The 16,419-nt window shown below is 40.1% G+C and overlaps 1 long non-coding RNA gene across 6 annotated transcripts in view; it reads right to left on the reverse strand.

Moving 5' to 3' along the window:
* Nucleotides 1–13,368, reverse strand: part of LOC103101232 (uncharacterized) — a 202,465-nt gene extending 189,097 nt beyond the window's left edge. For 5 of the 6 annotated variants that reach the window (XR_008912486.1, XR_008912488.1, XR_008912489.1 and 2 more), the window contains exons 1-2: nt 12,625–12,889; nt 11,125–11,221 (exon numbers count right to left, since the gene is read on the reverse strand). This is a non-coding gene — a long non-coding RNA (uncharacterized LOC103101232). The other variant, XR_008912485.1, reaches the window with a different exon arrangement.
* Between the last annotated feature and the right edge of the window lie 3,051 nt (nt 13,369–16,419).

Consider the following 16,419-nt stretch of genomic DNA (forward strand, 5'->3'; position numbering starts at 1 on the left):
AGAGAGAGGAAAGAGGGAGAGAAGGAAGGAAGGGAGGGAGGAAGAAAAAATAAACCTTGTCACTAAGTTTATATTTTACTAGAGGCATCTGGGTGGAGATGTAGATAAGGGCATGGGCCCTAAAATCTATAATACATGAGTTCAATCTAGCCTCAGATATTTATAGGTGACCCTAGAAAAGTCCCTTAACTGCTCTCTGCCTCGGTTTCCTTAATTATAAAATGGAGTTCCCTCCTTTCTACTACTTCTTTTCTCTTTGTTTGACTTTTTGGATATATCCTGTGACTTCATGGATATAGTAAGGAAATCTCTATGAATGGAACCAACATTCGCAACCTCTAGCCTCATACATTTATAACTTAAAGGAACCTGCAGAAGTCATCCGTTCAAATCCCTTCTTCTAAGAATGAGAAAACCAAGGCCTAGAGAGCTTTCTTAAGGTCAAGCTCCTGCCTGCATCCTAGTCCAAGACTGTCTTGCTTGTTCTGCTTCTTGGCTCTTTCTCTGGAGGTAGCCTACACAAGTCATGCTTTAACAGTATTTCTGTTGCTGTATATAATATTCTCTTGCTCTGATCATCTCACTCTTCATATTTCATCACTGCACAACTCTTATTCTGTAATAGATCTATATAGACCTGCCTGGGCACACAACAGTCAGAGACGTGGGTGATAAGAGGTGATGTCCCAGACAACATACATCTATGTTACTAATGGACTGCTTAAAGGAATTCAATGATGGGAGAAGCTGGGTGGCGAAGTGGGAAGAGCACCAGGCCTAAAGCTGGGAGGTTCCTGGGTTCAAATCTAGCCTCAGACACTTCCCAGCTGTGTGACCCTGGGCAAGTCACTTGACCCTCATTGCCCAGCCCCTTACCACTCTTCTGCTTGGAGCCAATACACAGAATTAATTCTAAGCAAGAAGGTGAAGGTTTAAAAAAAATTCAATACAAGCCATCAACAGCCCCAAAGCCTTGAGACTGAACCACCTGACCAATATCAAAAGGACATTCTCATAGCAACCTCCACCAAGCTGGGCATAAGCAAACAGACTGAGGGCATCCTCCCTGTACGGTCAGTGGAAGTGGGCTCATAACATGCAAATGAGGGCAGATGCATGTTCAAAGAGACACGAGGGAGCAAGGTCAAGCCGTGTTGCACAACTGGACAGCTGAGAAACAGTAGCAGTAGCCAGCCCAGCTGGAACAGAGCCCTAAGCAGCGGGGCTGCTGCCCATTGTGGGAAACAAACCCCTTTGAGCACAGGAAGCAGAGCCGCCCATGGCAGCCGCCACTGAGGAGCAGCAGCAGCAGCAGCAGCAACAACAATAGCTCTGCCTCAAAGAACAGCATGTTCTGGACCCAGAATACTGAACAGGGTTCTAGACTAGAATCTTAAGAAAAGAGCTGGGTTCAAATGCTCCATCAAACACTAGCCAGGTGACCCTGAACAAATCCACTCACCTCTTTGAGACTCAGTTTCCTCATCTGTATAATGGAATGGTTTTACCAACCGACAAGCTTATAAGGTTGAAATGTGATAGATAATGCATGTAAAGTACTTTGCAAACTTTGAAGCTCTAAAATGTCATTATATTATTATTATTTCTAATGAATGTATTCTATAATGAATGAATGAATTAGGAAACATTCTAATGAATGTAATGAATGAAAGCCCTGGCCTTAAAGAGGCTCTGTGTGGTCTAATAGAGAAAATACTGGAACTGAAATCAAAATTCCTTTACACTCTTGGAAAAGCCTTATCTCTCTGAACCTTGGTTTTCCATCTCTTAAATGTGAACAGCAATAATGCCTGTGATCTCTACCTCACCAACGTATTGAGAATCACCCAGAAAATGCATGCTTTGTAAACATGCTCTAGAAAGACGAGTTAAGCTGGCTACTGAGTTCTGATGTAGCCTTGGGAAAGCCCCTTCCCCTCTCTGGACCTCTCTGTTCGCGGTAAAATCAGGAAACAGACCCCACATCCTCCGAGATTCTTTCAAGTTAAAATCTCAAAAGCTCAGTTCTGAGGCTGTCATTTCCTAGTCCTGGTCTTGAGCCGCCCTCCTTACCTAGTCTATAAAATGGGGATGATCATGATTCCACTCCCTATCCCAACCAGAATCTTGTGGAGGACAAATGGGTAACGAATGGCAAATTCATCCCAACTGTAAGGTTATCACACTAACTGGAAACCATTCTTACTCTACTTCATTCTGGATTGGTCTTTGACATAGCCACAAAACACTATCACCCTAATCTCTGAAAATGAAAAACCTGAACTGTTACTCTCTGAACACTAAGAGAATCTGAACCATAGGTGAAGGAGCAGTTGAGGACACCTGGAGACATCGGGCTTGGAGAAGAGAAGTCTTGGACGTTGGGGGGAAACGGTAGTTTTGTCCCCATATTTGAAGAGCTCTTCTCTAGAAGGTCAACCAGTCTTGTTCTGCTGGACTCCAGCAGGCAGAACTGCAGGCAACAGTTAGAAATTACAAAGAGATGTGAGGAAGAATTTCCCAGAGCTAGCAAGTTGTTTCAGGATTTCGTAGATTTTTCCTTAAGAGAGGCTATCAAATGAATGCTAAGTGATGCCTTATCTGTGTGGCTGGAAGAGCCGATGCTTGTTCAGGTATGGGTTGGAATATTTAGATCAACGAGGAGATCTCGCTGAGATTCTGTGATTCAGGGAATACCGGGTTCCCAAGGAACAGAGAAAACTCACCATCCCCACCGTCTATTTGCATGAACTGCTGCCTCGTATAATTAAATCGTTATGTGAGCCCCAGATTGCTGGTGTCTCCTGCCAACTGACCTGTTCCCATGACCTTCCTTCCCCAGCACTTACTGAAACATGAGCTGCAATGAGCAGACTGCATTTTTAAATCTAGATACAATGTGGATTTGTAGCAAGATTTATTCTATGAGAGATCACTGATGTAAGTAAGTCCATGGATGGAACCAGTCGCGTTGTGTGAGCCTTTTCCCTCTTTCCATTGTTTGCTCTGTTTGAGCTTCTCCCAGGAATAAGTGTGAGAAACTTAGTCCCTATGAGTCATCAGAAGAGTCATCCTCCTTCCTTTTTTGCTGTCGCTTCAGTTTGACATTTTATGTACATCACTGTTTATCCTACATGCTTTTTTTAAATCCATCTTGACCTTCTCCTTTACTTCTGGTGCTGCTATATAAGTCTTCAGCCTCAATAATGACCTGAGTACCTTCATAAATGAGTCTGTCAATAAGGAATTATTAAATGCCTGCTATGTCCTGGGTGCTATCATAGACACCAGGGAAAACAAAGATAAAAACCTAAGTCACTAACCTTGAGGAGTTTACGTTCTAGCATGAAAAAAGCAGACTTGTAAAAAAAAGAAAAAATATATTTTTTAATCTCTCAAAGTAGTATAATTTCTGCCTTGCCTCATCTTAGAGTCTTCTGTGTAGAGAGTATAATGGGTTCTGTTGGACCCTGCCCCGTCCAGAGGGGCGTTAACTCCAATGATATATATGGCAACTCATCCATCCCGTCTCCTTGTTGTCCGAGTCTTCCATGAATCCTCCATGCGTCTGCCCCACGTGCTAGAAGCCTTCATCTACATCTTTTAATATTTTGTGCCTGATGTAGTGCACAGGAGATCCATCGGTTATCCCTCACCCTCATCAGATGCTGGCCCCACCGCTTTTCTAGTCCTAGATCACTCGGATGGCATCCTAGGGAACTCCACATTCCTCAAATGAAATCTATGGAAAGACTAGAGCTTCGGGGTGTGACTATAACACACTTTACTCTTGGTCAATCAGAATAGATTAGTAGATTGGATGAACATCAGAAAATTATTTCTGTGAAAGACAATGAGCATCATTTTAGGGGGGCTGAATGATCTTGGACAAGAGGAAGAGACCACATGAATCAGAGTCACTAACCTGGACCATAGTGATTGCCCTCTTGAAGAAGACATTTAGCCTACGACTTGAAGGAATGGACGAGAGCAGAGTTTACTGAAGACTTAAATTTAGATGCCATCAAGTGCAATCCCCTCTTTACACAGATGAGGAACTTGAGGCTGAAAGAAGGGAAATTATTTGCCTGCAGTCAGGGAGCAGCAGTGGCAGTACCAGGACTTGAACCTAAGACCTCAACTTCCAACCCAGTATATCTGTCTTCCCTAGAAGACTATGTCGAATTGGCTGGCTGGTGCGGGGCACAGAGATCTGGACTAAGAGTCTGAATCCTTCCTTAGATACTGACTACCTGGATGAGCCTACACAAGTCAATGAAACTCTCCTAGCTTCAGCTTCCTTATCTATAAAATGTATATAATAATAGCATCTAAATCTCAGAATTATTGTGAGGATCGAACAAGATAACAATTTTAAAAGGACTTTACAATCCTTAAAATGCTGTATATAAATGTGAGCCAATATTATTACCTGAACTGGGCTAGTGGCTCTATTCTATAGTGTTTAAAGGGCTTCTGTAGAGCTGATGTGAGCTAGGAGGACGGCATCATCTCCCTTGTTTGGCACACCACACTGCCCCATCTTTTTTTTCCTTCTTTTTTATTATCATAAATATAATTTATCATAATATATCAATACATACATATTTATGATTACATATTTTTCCCTTTTAAACATTGTTTTATTTGGTCATTTTCAAACATTATTCATTGGAGACAAAGATCATTTTCTTTTCCTCCCCACCCCTCCACCACCCCTCCCATAGCCGATGCGCGATTCCATTGGGTATCATATGTGTCCTTGATTCGAACCCATTTCCATGTTGTTGGTATTTGCATTAGTGTTCATTTAGAGTCTCTCCTCAATCATGTCTCCTCAACCCCTGTAGTCAAGCAGTTGCTTTTCCTCGGTGTTTTTACTCCCACAATTTCTCTTCTGCTTGTGGACAGTGTTTTTTTCTCCTACATCCCTGCAGATTGTTCAGAGACATTGCATTGACACTAATGGAGAAGTCCATAACCTTCGATTGTACCACAGTGTATCAGTCTCTGTGTATAATGATTTCCTGGTTCTGCTCCTCTCACTCTGCATCACTTCCTGGAGGTCGTTCCAGTCTCCATGGAATTCCTCCACTTTATTATTCCTTTTAGCACAATAGTATTCCATCACCAACATATACCACAATTTGTTCAGCCATTCCCCAATTGATGGGCATCCCCTCGTTTTCCAAATTTGGGCCACCACAAAGAGCGCAGCTATGAACATTCTTGTACAAGTCTTTTTCCTTATTATCTCTTTGGGGTACAAGCCCAGCAGTGCTATGGCTGGATCAAAGGGCAGTCTTTTATCGCCCTTTGGGCATAGTTCCAAATTGCCCTCCAGAATGGTTGGATCAATTCACAACTCCACCAGCAATGAATTAATGTCCCTACTTTGCCACATCCCCTCCAGCATTCATTACTTTCCTTTGCTGTCATGTTAGCCAATCTGCTAGGTGTGAGGTGATACCTCAGAGTTGTTTTGATTCACAGTGCCCCCTCTTAACTCTGACATTTCTTGATTCCTATTTCAAGTCATTCTAAAAAATAAATAAATGAAAATAAATAATTGAATGAATGAAGATGAAAATAAATAAATGAATATAAATAAATAAAAAGGATGAAAACAAACAAATAAATAAAATAATTTTGAAAGATGAGATAGCAGGGGGAAATCAAGAAACAAACACAGTAATTCTATATGACAAGAAAAGAAGGCTGATCATTAAGAAGCAAGATGGAAGATGAATGAAAACCAGAGGAAGACTGCCAACCCATTGGGTCCAAAGCCAACAAAAATCAGTCAAGATGGAAGATAAGTCTTGCAGTCTGTGTCAGTGGAGGTGTTGTTCACAGTGGTAAAAAGATATCCGCCAATGGACTCAACATTTTTTAAAAATTGCTAAGGGCTAAACAAGGATTTCAGTGTTAGATTAGATGTGAATATTCAATAAATAGGTCCATATTTTACTTTTGGAGTTTAGAATGCAACATTAGGTCCTCCTTCAGACAGTTCCTAGCTGTGGGATCCTAGGCAAGTCACCTCCCTTGGCTCCAGTTCCTCATTTATAAAATGAGGTGCTTGGAATAGATAGCCTCTGTGACCCAGCGGGTACTAGATCTATGATCCCATGATAATACATCATGAACTACCAACCTACTTCTCCACCTTACCTTTGAGATCTTGCCTCAGAGAAGAACACATTTCTTATTGAACCAAACATTCCTTTACTCTGAAAGAGAAAAAATGCCTTTATCTGATCTGGAATCCTTCCCAGATCATCATGCAACCTCAATAGAATGTAGCCTCCACCTTTACCTACCCTTGTGCCAACAGTCTCTTCATCCCTTTCTGTCCAACCAAATAGCCTTTTTCACTCTTCCTTAAAGCATCTCTTCATGGAGGTGAAGGTCTCTCTGACCTGCACCCTAGATTTTAATTTGAGAAATGATGAAAAATGTAACTTGAGAAAAAAAAGGCAATGGTGGTGCCAAAAATAAGCTCAAGCCCAGTCCTTTACCTGAATTAAAGTATCCAGATAAATCAGCTATTTGGGGGGGAAATTATCTATTCAACAGCAAGCAGCATGTAGCAATGTGGGATGGGTGGAGGTGTTAAATTTTAATTTAGATTCAGAGGACCTGGGTTGAAGAGCTCTTTAACTTCCTGCCAGTAGAATCTTTTTCCCCCCCTAATCCTTACCTTCTGTCTTAGAATCAATATTGTATATTGGTTCCAAGGCAGAAGAGCAGTGAGGGCTAAGCAATAGGGGTTAAATGACTTGGCCAGGATCACACAGCTCAGAAATGTGTGAGGCCACATTTGAAACCAGAACCTCTCATCTCTAGATCTGACTCTCTATCCTCTGAGGCACCTAGCTGCCCCCCTGATAGTAAGATCTTGAATGGGTATATTCACATCTTAAAATCTCAGTTTCCTCATCTGCTAAATGGGAGAATTGTAAATGGCAAACTCTAAAAACCAAACCCTGGGCTTGAAGTCAGGAAGACATGAGTTCAAATCCAAATTTAGACTTAGTGCTACATGACCCTGGGCAAATCACAATCTCTGTTTGCCTCAGTTTCCTCAGCTGTTATATGGGGATGATAATAGCACCTTCCTCCTAGAGTTGTTGTGAAGATCAAATGAGATAATATTTGTAAAGCACTTAGCATCGTGCCTGGCACATAATAGACACTTTCTAAAAGCTAATTCCCTTCTTCCTATAATATTTTCCACTTGCTTATTCCCTTTCCTCATCACACCCAGAGCACCCCAAAGGACAAACACACAAGGTCTAGTCTGTTTGCTGATCGAAGAACTGTTGTAACATCTCCTGCTACAAAGAAAAATAAACCAACCATAATGGAATGGATGCTCCAATGTGTGTGTTTTCTCGGACATTTTCTTTCTTCTATGAGTAATTTTTCTCCTTGGCTCTTCACATCAATTATACATTTCAGCCTCAGCTCAATATGTGTACTGTGTGCAGCCGAGGGGTCCCCAAGGCTGGCTTTGCCCAAAGCAAAGAAATAAAGGCAAAATAATTTACATCTTATAAATTCCCATACAAGGTCTCGTCTGATTGCGCCAATAAGCCCAAGAGCCAGGCAGGGTCATTCCTGGGAGCCACTTTCTGTTGAGGAAGCCCCAATTCAAGAGAGTGAAATGACTTGCTCAAGATCAGACCACTGCAGAAGGAGACTCTGCCTAGGGAGGACCCACATGGGGTGAGGATTGGGAGGAAGGCAGAGGGCAAACCAGATCCTTCTGGCCACCAAGTGCCGTAGGATACCTGAAAGATGGACCACGGAAAGGCCAGCTTCACACCCTTCCACAGATTTACCTGGAGTAGAAAATGTGGAAACAGACTGAACAACACAGGAGAAGAGCCCGGATGCTTCACCTCCTTTCACATTCCTATTATTATAGTTCTTTAGGGAATTCTCGATTAGTGCAAAACCTTCACTCAAGTCTTCCGGTGATGTCTCACTATAGTATGGAGTCCTAAGTTTGGGAAACTGCCCCAAAAGTGCAGATAGATCCTACCAGGCTGGAATATAAACTCTCTGAAGGCAGGCAAGGACTCTTCATGTTATTTATTTGGGGCGAGGGGCAGGTTCATTACATCCCCACGTCAAACACAAACCTTCTACAGGTTTGTTTCGTTTTTATCTAGCTCCGTAATCCCCATACCAATACCGACCAGGACCTGCTGTGCAACTTAGGGCTTCCAAGCACTTTTAGAACCTTACACACAGGAAGCTCTTGATAAATTCTATTGAGTAAAAGTCATTCATTTCAGTCACATCCACCTCTTCATGGCCCCACTTAGAGTTTTCTTGGTAGAGAGACTGAAGTAGTTTGCTATTTCCTCCTCTGAGTCATTTAACAGATGTGGAAACTGAGGCAAAGAGGGTTCAATGATCTGCCCAGGGCCACCAAGCTAATACATGTCGGAAGCCAGATTTGAACTCAGGAAGAGTTTTATTAATCTTTTTAAATTATTATTAATTTCTGGATTAACTGACTTGCTTAAGATGGATCATACAGTGAAAAAGAAACCAAACTAAGAGTCAAACCCAGCATTGCTTTCAGTACATGTTCCCAAATGGGGTCATGAACAATTGGGTATGGCTGGAAATGACTAAAGGATGACAAATATCATCTCATAAATACCTCGCAACAGCCCTAGAAAGGTCTGGTCCCTACAACAATCGTGCTATTGTCATCCCCATTTTACAGATGAGGAAACAGGCAGAAACATGAAAGTGACTTGCCCATGATCACCAAGAGAGTGTCTCAAATTGGATTTGAACTCAGGTCTTCCTGACTCCAGATCCAATGTTTGATCCACTGTGCCACCAATATGCTTATTATCCCTGAGGAAATCTTCCAGCCTGGCACTCTACTCCCTGCACCTGCCAGTGATTGATTACAGATTACGGATTCAGAAAAGGAGGCAGAGTTCTCACACAGTTGCAGAGGGACTAAATGTCTGAGCAAGGCTTCCAAAAACAAAGAATTTCTGCCTCCAAATCCAAGGTTCTTTCCACTAAAGTACACGGGCTTGTGAAAATTGCCTTCAGGATACTAGCCCTCTCACATGTGTAATGGCTGAGATGTCCATCCATGGAGGGAGCAGCCACCCCAAAGAAAACATTGAGCCCTCAAGTAAGGGCTTTCATAATTGCACAAATATAATAATCTAGGAAATTGATGGGTTTTCTTCAAAGAGAAGCAGTATAAGTCATAGAAAATGGCCAGAAACTGAAGAAAAATAGACTAAACTCTGGATCCAATTAGGATGAAAAACTGATACTTCTTAAAATAATAATGGGGTATTTAAAATAAAGTATTGTAGATCTTTAGGGAGAATTTTTATCTTCTCAGCATTTTCCCAGTATCAGGATCTTATTTTCTCATCAGAAAAAAAACCCACTATTATTTTTTCTTGGGGGGTTTTTCCCTACGCTAATTCTTCCTCCGTCCGTGACGTTCAAGTCCAAATGAAATGCAAGGACCACTCTCAAAAGTTCAGCTCTCACCCCCACGCTCCCAAAAAGGAGCCTCCACTCACTCGGTGTTTCACGGGAGTTTCGCTCCAATTTCCCAGTGATCCCATTTCTCAATCAGAATTTGAATAAGCTTCACAATTTTGTATTCCCCTAAACTCAGATTTAATGAGTCAGTAGGTTTAGAAGGAGAAATAACAGCTGCAGCTTTTCCCGCTGTGCTATTCAGTAATGACGATGTTATACCACATTAGCAATTGTGACATTAATAAAAAGAAGCCCATAGGATTAAGCATCGACAGCTGACTTTAGTCAAATGTAGGTCATGCTTTGTTTGCTCAGAAGCTGGTAATAAATTTCCAGGTAAGTGCTCTCAGGTGTCACCCATATATGTCAGCCGTATAATTTCAGCCCCACTAAATGATTCACATTCTTAAGTTTCTGTAAGCCATTCTGAATTATCGTCGAGCATTTAATTCCAATGCCGTGTCTTATGGGCTACTTCAACTTATTAACTTGCATGGCCTCGCTCTCTGCTTCTCCTCTTAGTAACGGTTACAAAGCATTTTGATCTAGTTTCCTTTTCACCTCCAGAAGAGAGGAGGCCAAAGTATTTAACCAAAAGATGCTCAGTCGTCAACCCTAATTTGTATTGTAGCTCTGGAAAGGGATGGCATTGATTGTTGAGACAGCAAGAGAATTATAATCACAAAGGAAGGCTTTTAGGAACGAATTATGATAATGATACAGCATTCGGTAATGGGTCTTCTCATGATGCTCTTGACCGGCTGGAATGTAGTGTAGACGGACTGAAAAGAATGTCGGGTTTGAATTCTAGTTCTGCTTATTTACTGTTTGAGCAATCTTAAGAAAAACACTAAATCTAGAAATAATAATTATAATTATGATTAATAAAGTGATTTTAAATTTTCTAAGTGTGGCTTTGAATGAGTGGCACAGTGAATAGACCACTGCATCTGGAGTCAAGAAGACCTGAGTTCAAATCTGCCTAAAGATATTTTCCAGCTGTGTGACCCTAACAAGAGGCAGCTGTGAATAAAAGTGTCTGGTCTACAATCAGGAAGTCTATCTTTCTGAGTTCAAATCTGACCTCAAACACTTACTAGCTGTGTCGCCCTGGGCAAGTCACTTTACCTTGTTTGCCTCATTTCACTCATCTATAAAATGAACTGGAAGAAGAAGTGGCAAACCACTCCAGTACCTCTACCAAGAAAACTAAATGGGGTCATAAAGAGTTGGACATGACTAGAGATGACTGAAAAATTACGCATTTAATACCTCACAACAGCCCTAGGAAGGTTTGATGCTTCTGATAAATCCTGCTATTATTATCCCCATTTTACAGATGAAATAACAGAGTCAAAAAAGTTTAAGTGACTTGCCTAGGGTCATAAAAAGTGTCTCAGTCTGGATTTGAACTCAGGGCTTCCTGACTCCAGGTCCGATGTTTTATCCACTGTGCCATCTATCTACTTATTATCATTCAAAGACTGAGAGTCCCAAAATAATCATTCTAGTCTTGAGGATGATGCTAACTAGTTGCATGACTCTGGACAAGTCATCTTTTTCTGGTCTCAATGTCCCTACCTGGGAAGGGATGGTAGGAGACGTAAATGAATTCAAAGGTCCTTTCCAGCACCAGCATGTTGTGATTTGATGAATTTCTCTGCCTTAGTTTCCTTGCCTATAAAACAGGAAGAAAATCAGATAAATGTCTTTCTAGCTCCAAAACCTATCCAAGATCAGACCTGCAAATTCTGGAACAGATTTTAATGTCTGTTATTAATTATTATTTTTATTTATTATTAATGCCATAATAATGTTAAATATTAATTAAAATATCTGCCATATTCTTTGAATTTTTAGTCATCAGGATTTTAGGCAGATATTTTCAGACACTAGAGGAAGTTAAAGAGGAAATGGAAAGCTGCTCCTGACCCTCGGGGAACGAACAGAACAGCATTACACTCTTCAACACTAAACTGTTTTCTATTATAATTTTATAAATGTGATTCCCTCCTCCATCAATAAATCATCAGATTTTTATTGCTATTTTTTATTTTGACATCAGCTTCATTTCTAATACAGCCGGATGGTGCAGTGGATAGAGTGCCAAGTCGGAAGTTAGGAAGAGCCAACTTCCAAGCCAGTCTCAGACCCTGGGCAAGTCACTTCGACCTCTGCCTGCCTCGGTTTCTTCAGTTGTAAAATGAAGCACCTACCCCGCCCCAAACTGTTGTGAGATTGTATTAAAATAAATGCTCCAATCCCATATCTCAGACACTATTTTTACAAAGTAGCAAGACTTATGAACTATTAACCGATAAATTATTCTAAAAATGAAATATCTCGACTTACTACCCTTCACTGAAATTAGTATATCAATGCAAGATGACAAGCTTCAACGACTCCTACCAAGCTGGAAGGGCTTCCATTACAACCCAGCGCCTGCCAACCCATGACCAGTTGAACTAAGATTGGCTGATATTTCCATAGCACTTGGAGCACTGGACATGCATTCTCTCATTTGAGCCTCAAAACATCCCTCTGAGTTAAGTACTCCGAGTACCCATTCTACAGATTAGTCTTCGAGTTTATAAAGATAAAGGATTTGTCCCTGGTCACAGAGATAAGATGGCATTTGGATCCAAGTGTTTCCTCACTCTAAGGTCTCCCAGCCTCCACAACCCTGACTCTAGGATGCTACGCCGCTAATTTCAGAAAAGCTCTTAAACCATAGCGTTGGCCATCGAGTGACAAAGGATTTGCTTTGTTTTGTTTTCTTAGCCATAGCAACTCAGGAAGACTGCCAAGCAAAGTGCAAAGGATTCCGAGATCTGCATCAATGAGAGAATGCCAATGGCTGTGAAACCAGAGATTCATAAAGCCCGAATGTAAGAAAGAAAACAAACGTATTCATTATCCAAATGGCGGAGGGCGAGATTGGGTTCTGTCTGACAATATATCTATTGGACTGATGCATAAAACAGTCAGAAATAATGAAAAGTTTAAATTTACTCAAAGACCCACAAACACAATCAGAAAAATGAACCCACCAATGTGTTTCTTTAAAAAAAAAAAACTTACCTTCTATCATGGAATCAATACTGTGTATTGGTTGCAAGGCAGAAGAGCAGTAAGGGCTAGGCAATGGGGGTCAAGTGACTTGTCCAGGATCACACAGCTGAGAAGTGTCTGAGGCCATTTGAACCTAAGACCTCTCTAGGCTTGGCTGTCAATCCACTGAGCTGCCTAAACTGCCCCCTCCCCAGTGAGTTTCTACTCCATCTCTTCTATGCCCAATACCAACCTTAAACAGTCTTGTTTCCCATAATCACTGAGAACCCAACTAAACTTACCTGTATATAGACACACATAGAGCCTTAGAATTGCCTTAGAATGTCTAGATGTAATATATATTGTGACAATGACACAGTTACTGAAGCACATTCAGATGTTCTTTCCCAGAATTCTACCCAGGATGAAAACTAAAGCCCATTGGATCCAGCTAGCCTGTCCATCTTCTGGGATGGAGTGAGGAGCCCTGCTCAGATTCCATATCATCTAAGACTAAGGCACATTCATTCCAGTGGTGGCAGCCAATGATAGGAGGTACTCTACCCCCACACAGAATCCTGGCATCCACAACGTTTCAGCTCTTCAACATGCTGAGGCTTGGTGTGTTTTCCTGTGTGCAGCTGAAATGGAATAAAGTCTTCCCAGGATGATGAAACAAGCTACCCACCTCCTGAGAGAGAGATAGACAGACAGACAGACAGACAACAAGATAGACAGAGAGACAGAGACAGAGACAGACAGAGACAGAGAGACAGAGAGGTTACACTCAGGACAAAAGGGCTTTTTAGACAGTCAATCTGAGAATTTGTTTTGCTTGAAGATGAATATTGTTACAAAACTTTTGTTTTTTATTTTAATTTGCAATGTTGGTGGAGGGAGGGGGGATGAAACAGATTTTTTTCATTTACAAGCTTTTTAAGGGAGAGTACGTTCAGTCTATTCCTCCATAGGACAGCTAGTCCTCTTCAAAGAACAGAGGTAATAGACTACAGGTGCAGAACATTACATATCCTGATAAGTACAATGGTTGGGACACATTATTTTGTTCTATTTTTTTCTTTGTCCAAGAGAAACATCTATGGTAGGGCAGCAAGAGAGTAATTGGGAAATAGCAAGAGTAAACAAAAAGCATCAATACAACAATTTCCATTGTTTTTCTTCTTGGCAAGGCTCTTTCCCACTCTACATTTACTAAGATGTCTACAAAGTAGCCTGTTTTTCTCAGCACAAAGTCAAAGGGAATGAGACTATCATCAAGTCAACAAGCATTTTAGCATTTTTTAAAAAAATATTTTTATTGCTATCTTCTGGGATTTTTCTATCACCATAGTTTTCCCTAGTGCCTCTCCTCCTTCCCCACCTAGAGAGCAATCTCATATAACAAATTGTATTTTTAGTATAAAAAAAAAGAAAAGGGCAAATCAACACAACCAATCAATACATTGAAAAAGTCAGAAAACACAAAGAACATGGAACACCTGTGAACTTCCTGCCTCTGCCAAGGGCTGAGTTGAGAACATCTTGTTTTAGATCTTATATTGGCTCATGCTTGTTCTTTATAAGTTTGCAACATTTGTCCTTAATTGTTGTTTTGGAGGGTATGGGGGGGGGCGGTGAGGGAGGGTTGCTCTTTTAATTTGCATTGCTGTAATTATTATGTTTATTATTTCCTTGGCTCTGCTGACTTCATTCTATACCAGTTTGCAGAGATCTTTCTGTGCTTCTCAGTATCTATCATATTTGTCTTTTCTTACAGCTCTGAAATATTCCATTACATTCATGTCACACAATTGGTTTAGCTATTCCCCAATTAGTGGGCATCTATCATGTTTCCATTTCTTTACTACCACAAAAAGTAATGTTAGCAGTACCTTGGTGTACATGGGAATTTTCTTATTATCAATAACCTTCTTGGGATTTAATCCTAGTAATAGAATCTTTAGGTCACTTAATTTGCATAATTCCAAATTACTTTGAAAAATTGCTGTACAAATTCACAGTTCCACCAACCCACCAATGTGCTCTCATTCATCCCATAAACCCTCCAACATTAACTGTTGTTTTTTTTTTTTCGTGTTTGCCAATTTGCAAGGAATGAGGCAAAACTTCAGCGTTGTTTTGACTTGTATTTATGTTATTTTTTAAATATTTTTCTAACTACCTGTAAAAACAATTCTCAACATAGACATGCACCTTTCAAAATTTTGAGTTCCAAATTCTCTCCCTACTTCTCTCCCTTCCCCCCTCCATGAGATGGCAAGCAATTTGATATCGGCTATATATGTACAGTCATGCAAAACATTTCCATATTAGTCATGTTGTAAAAGAAAACACTGGTGAAAAAGACACACAAAAAGTAAAAAATAGTATGCTTCAATCTGCATTCAGACTCTCTTTCTTTCTCTTGAGACAGATAGCATTTTTAATAAGTCCTTTAAAATTACCTTGGATCTCTGTATTGCTGAGAATAGCTAAATCATTCATAGTTGATCATTGTACAATATTGCTGTTATGGACAATGTGTTCTGGTTCAGCTCATTTACTTTGCATCAATTCATGTACATTTGGTTTTTTTGTTAATATGACTTGAAGCATTCTTTTCTGTGGTTTTTAATTCTTTGGAATGCTTTTGAAAATTGTTCATATCCTTTAATCACTTATCTATTGGGAAGTGACTATATGCTATTTGTGTGTGCTAATTACTGATTTATTATGAATACCAAATCCTTATCAGAAAAATTTCATACAAAGATTTTTTTTTCCAGATTCAACCACTTCCCTTCTCCTGGGTGCATTAATTTTGTCTGTACAAAAAACTTTTCATTTTCAAGTAATCAGTTGAATGTTTTATCTTTTGTAATTACCTGTATCTTTTGTTTAGTTAAGAATATATCTCCAACCCATAGCCATGAGAAATATGCATTTTGTTTCTCGTCTAGTTTTTTTATAGTCTGATCTTTAATATTTGGGTCACATATCCTTTTTAAATGTTTCATAGAATATAATGTAAGGTATTGGTCTAAGCCTAATTTCTTTCCAGAATGCTTTCCAGGTTTCCCAGCAGTCTTTAATCAAATAGGAAGTGCTTTCCTAAGTAATTTATGTTTCTTATTTCTTACATTATCAAACACTGAGTTATTGAGTTCCATTGTTTCTGATCCTCCCTTGTCTAGGCTATTCCATTGATCTAGCTGTCTATTAAGCACTTTTTGTAGCCTGTCCCTATTCCCTGCACTCTTACAACATTAAAAATACTCAATGAAAGATAGTGTTTACATGAATTAAATTAAAACCAAAGCTAATTTTGTTTTGTTTTTTGCTTTCCTCTCAGTATCTTAGACAATTCTCTAAGTCTACAAATTATAAAAATGGGTCTGTATCAGCTTTGGTAAAAGGAGTTTCTTCATTAGGAGTTCTCACCACTAGAGAAATCATAAAAGCCTTTTATCAAGAGATGCAAACCAATAGGTGTGCTAATGATGAATCAACATTGTGTTACTGACAGAGGGAGTCTGGTTTCTGCACATTATTAACTCCCTCTTTTGGACAATGCCTCTGCTCATCTCATGGCTGTCCCAGAGGTTAAAGGAGGAGGGAAAATATGCTTTGTGTTTCTCTTAGCAAAGAACCAATAAATGTAAGTGACCAGCCAGACTCCAGATTAAAGAACAAAAAATCCTCATCAATCAAGAAAGGAGCATGATCAAAACCAGAAGTTAATCAAGTTCCCAACAAGTATTTATTAAAAATCTATTCTATAGAAGGCAATGTGCTGGGCTTTTATGACATAAAGATAAAAATGTA

This window comes from Monodelphis domestica, chromosome 5 (genome assembly GCF_027887165.1).
Source record: "Monodelphis domestica isolate mMonDom1 chromosome 5, mMonDom1.pri, whole genome shotgun sequence".
NCBI lineage: Eukaryota > Metazoa > Chordata > Mammalia > Didelphimorphia > Didelphidae > Monodelphis > Monodelphis domestica.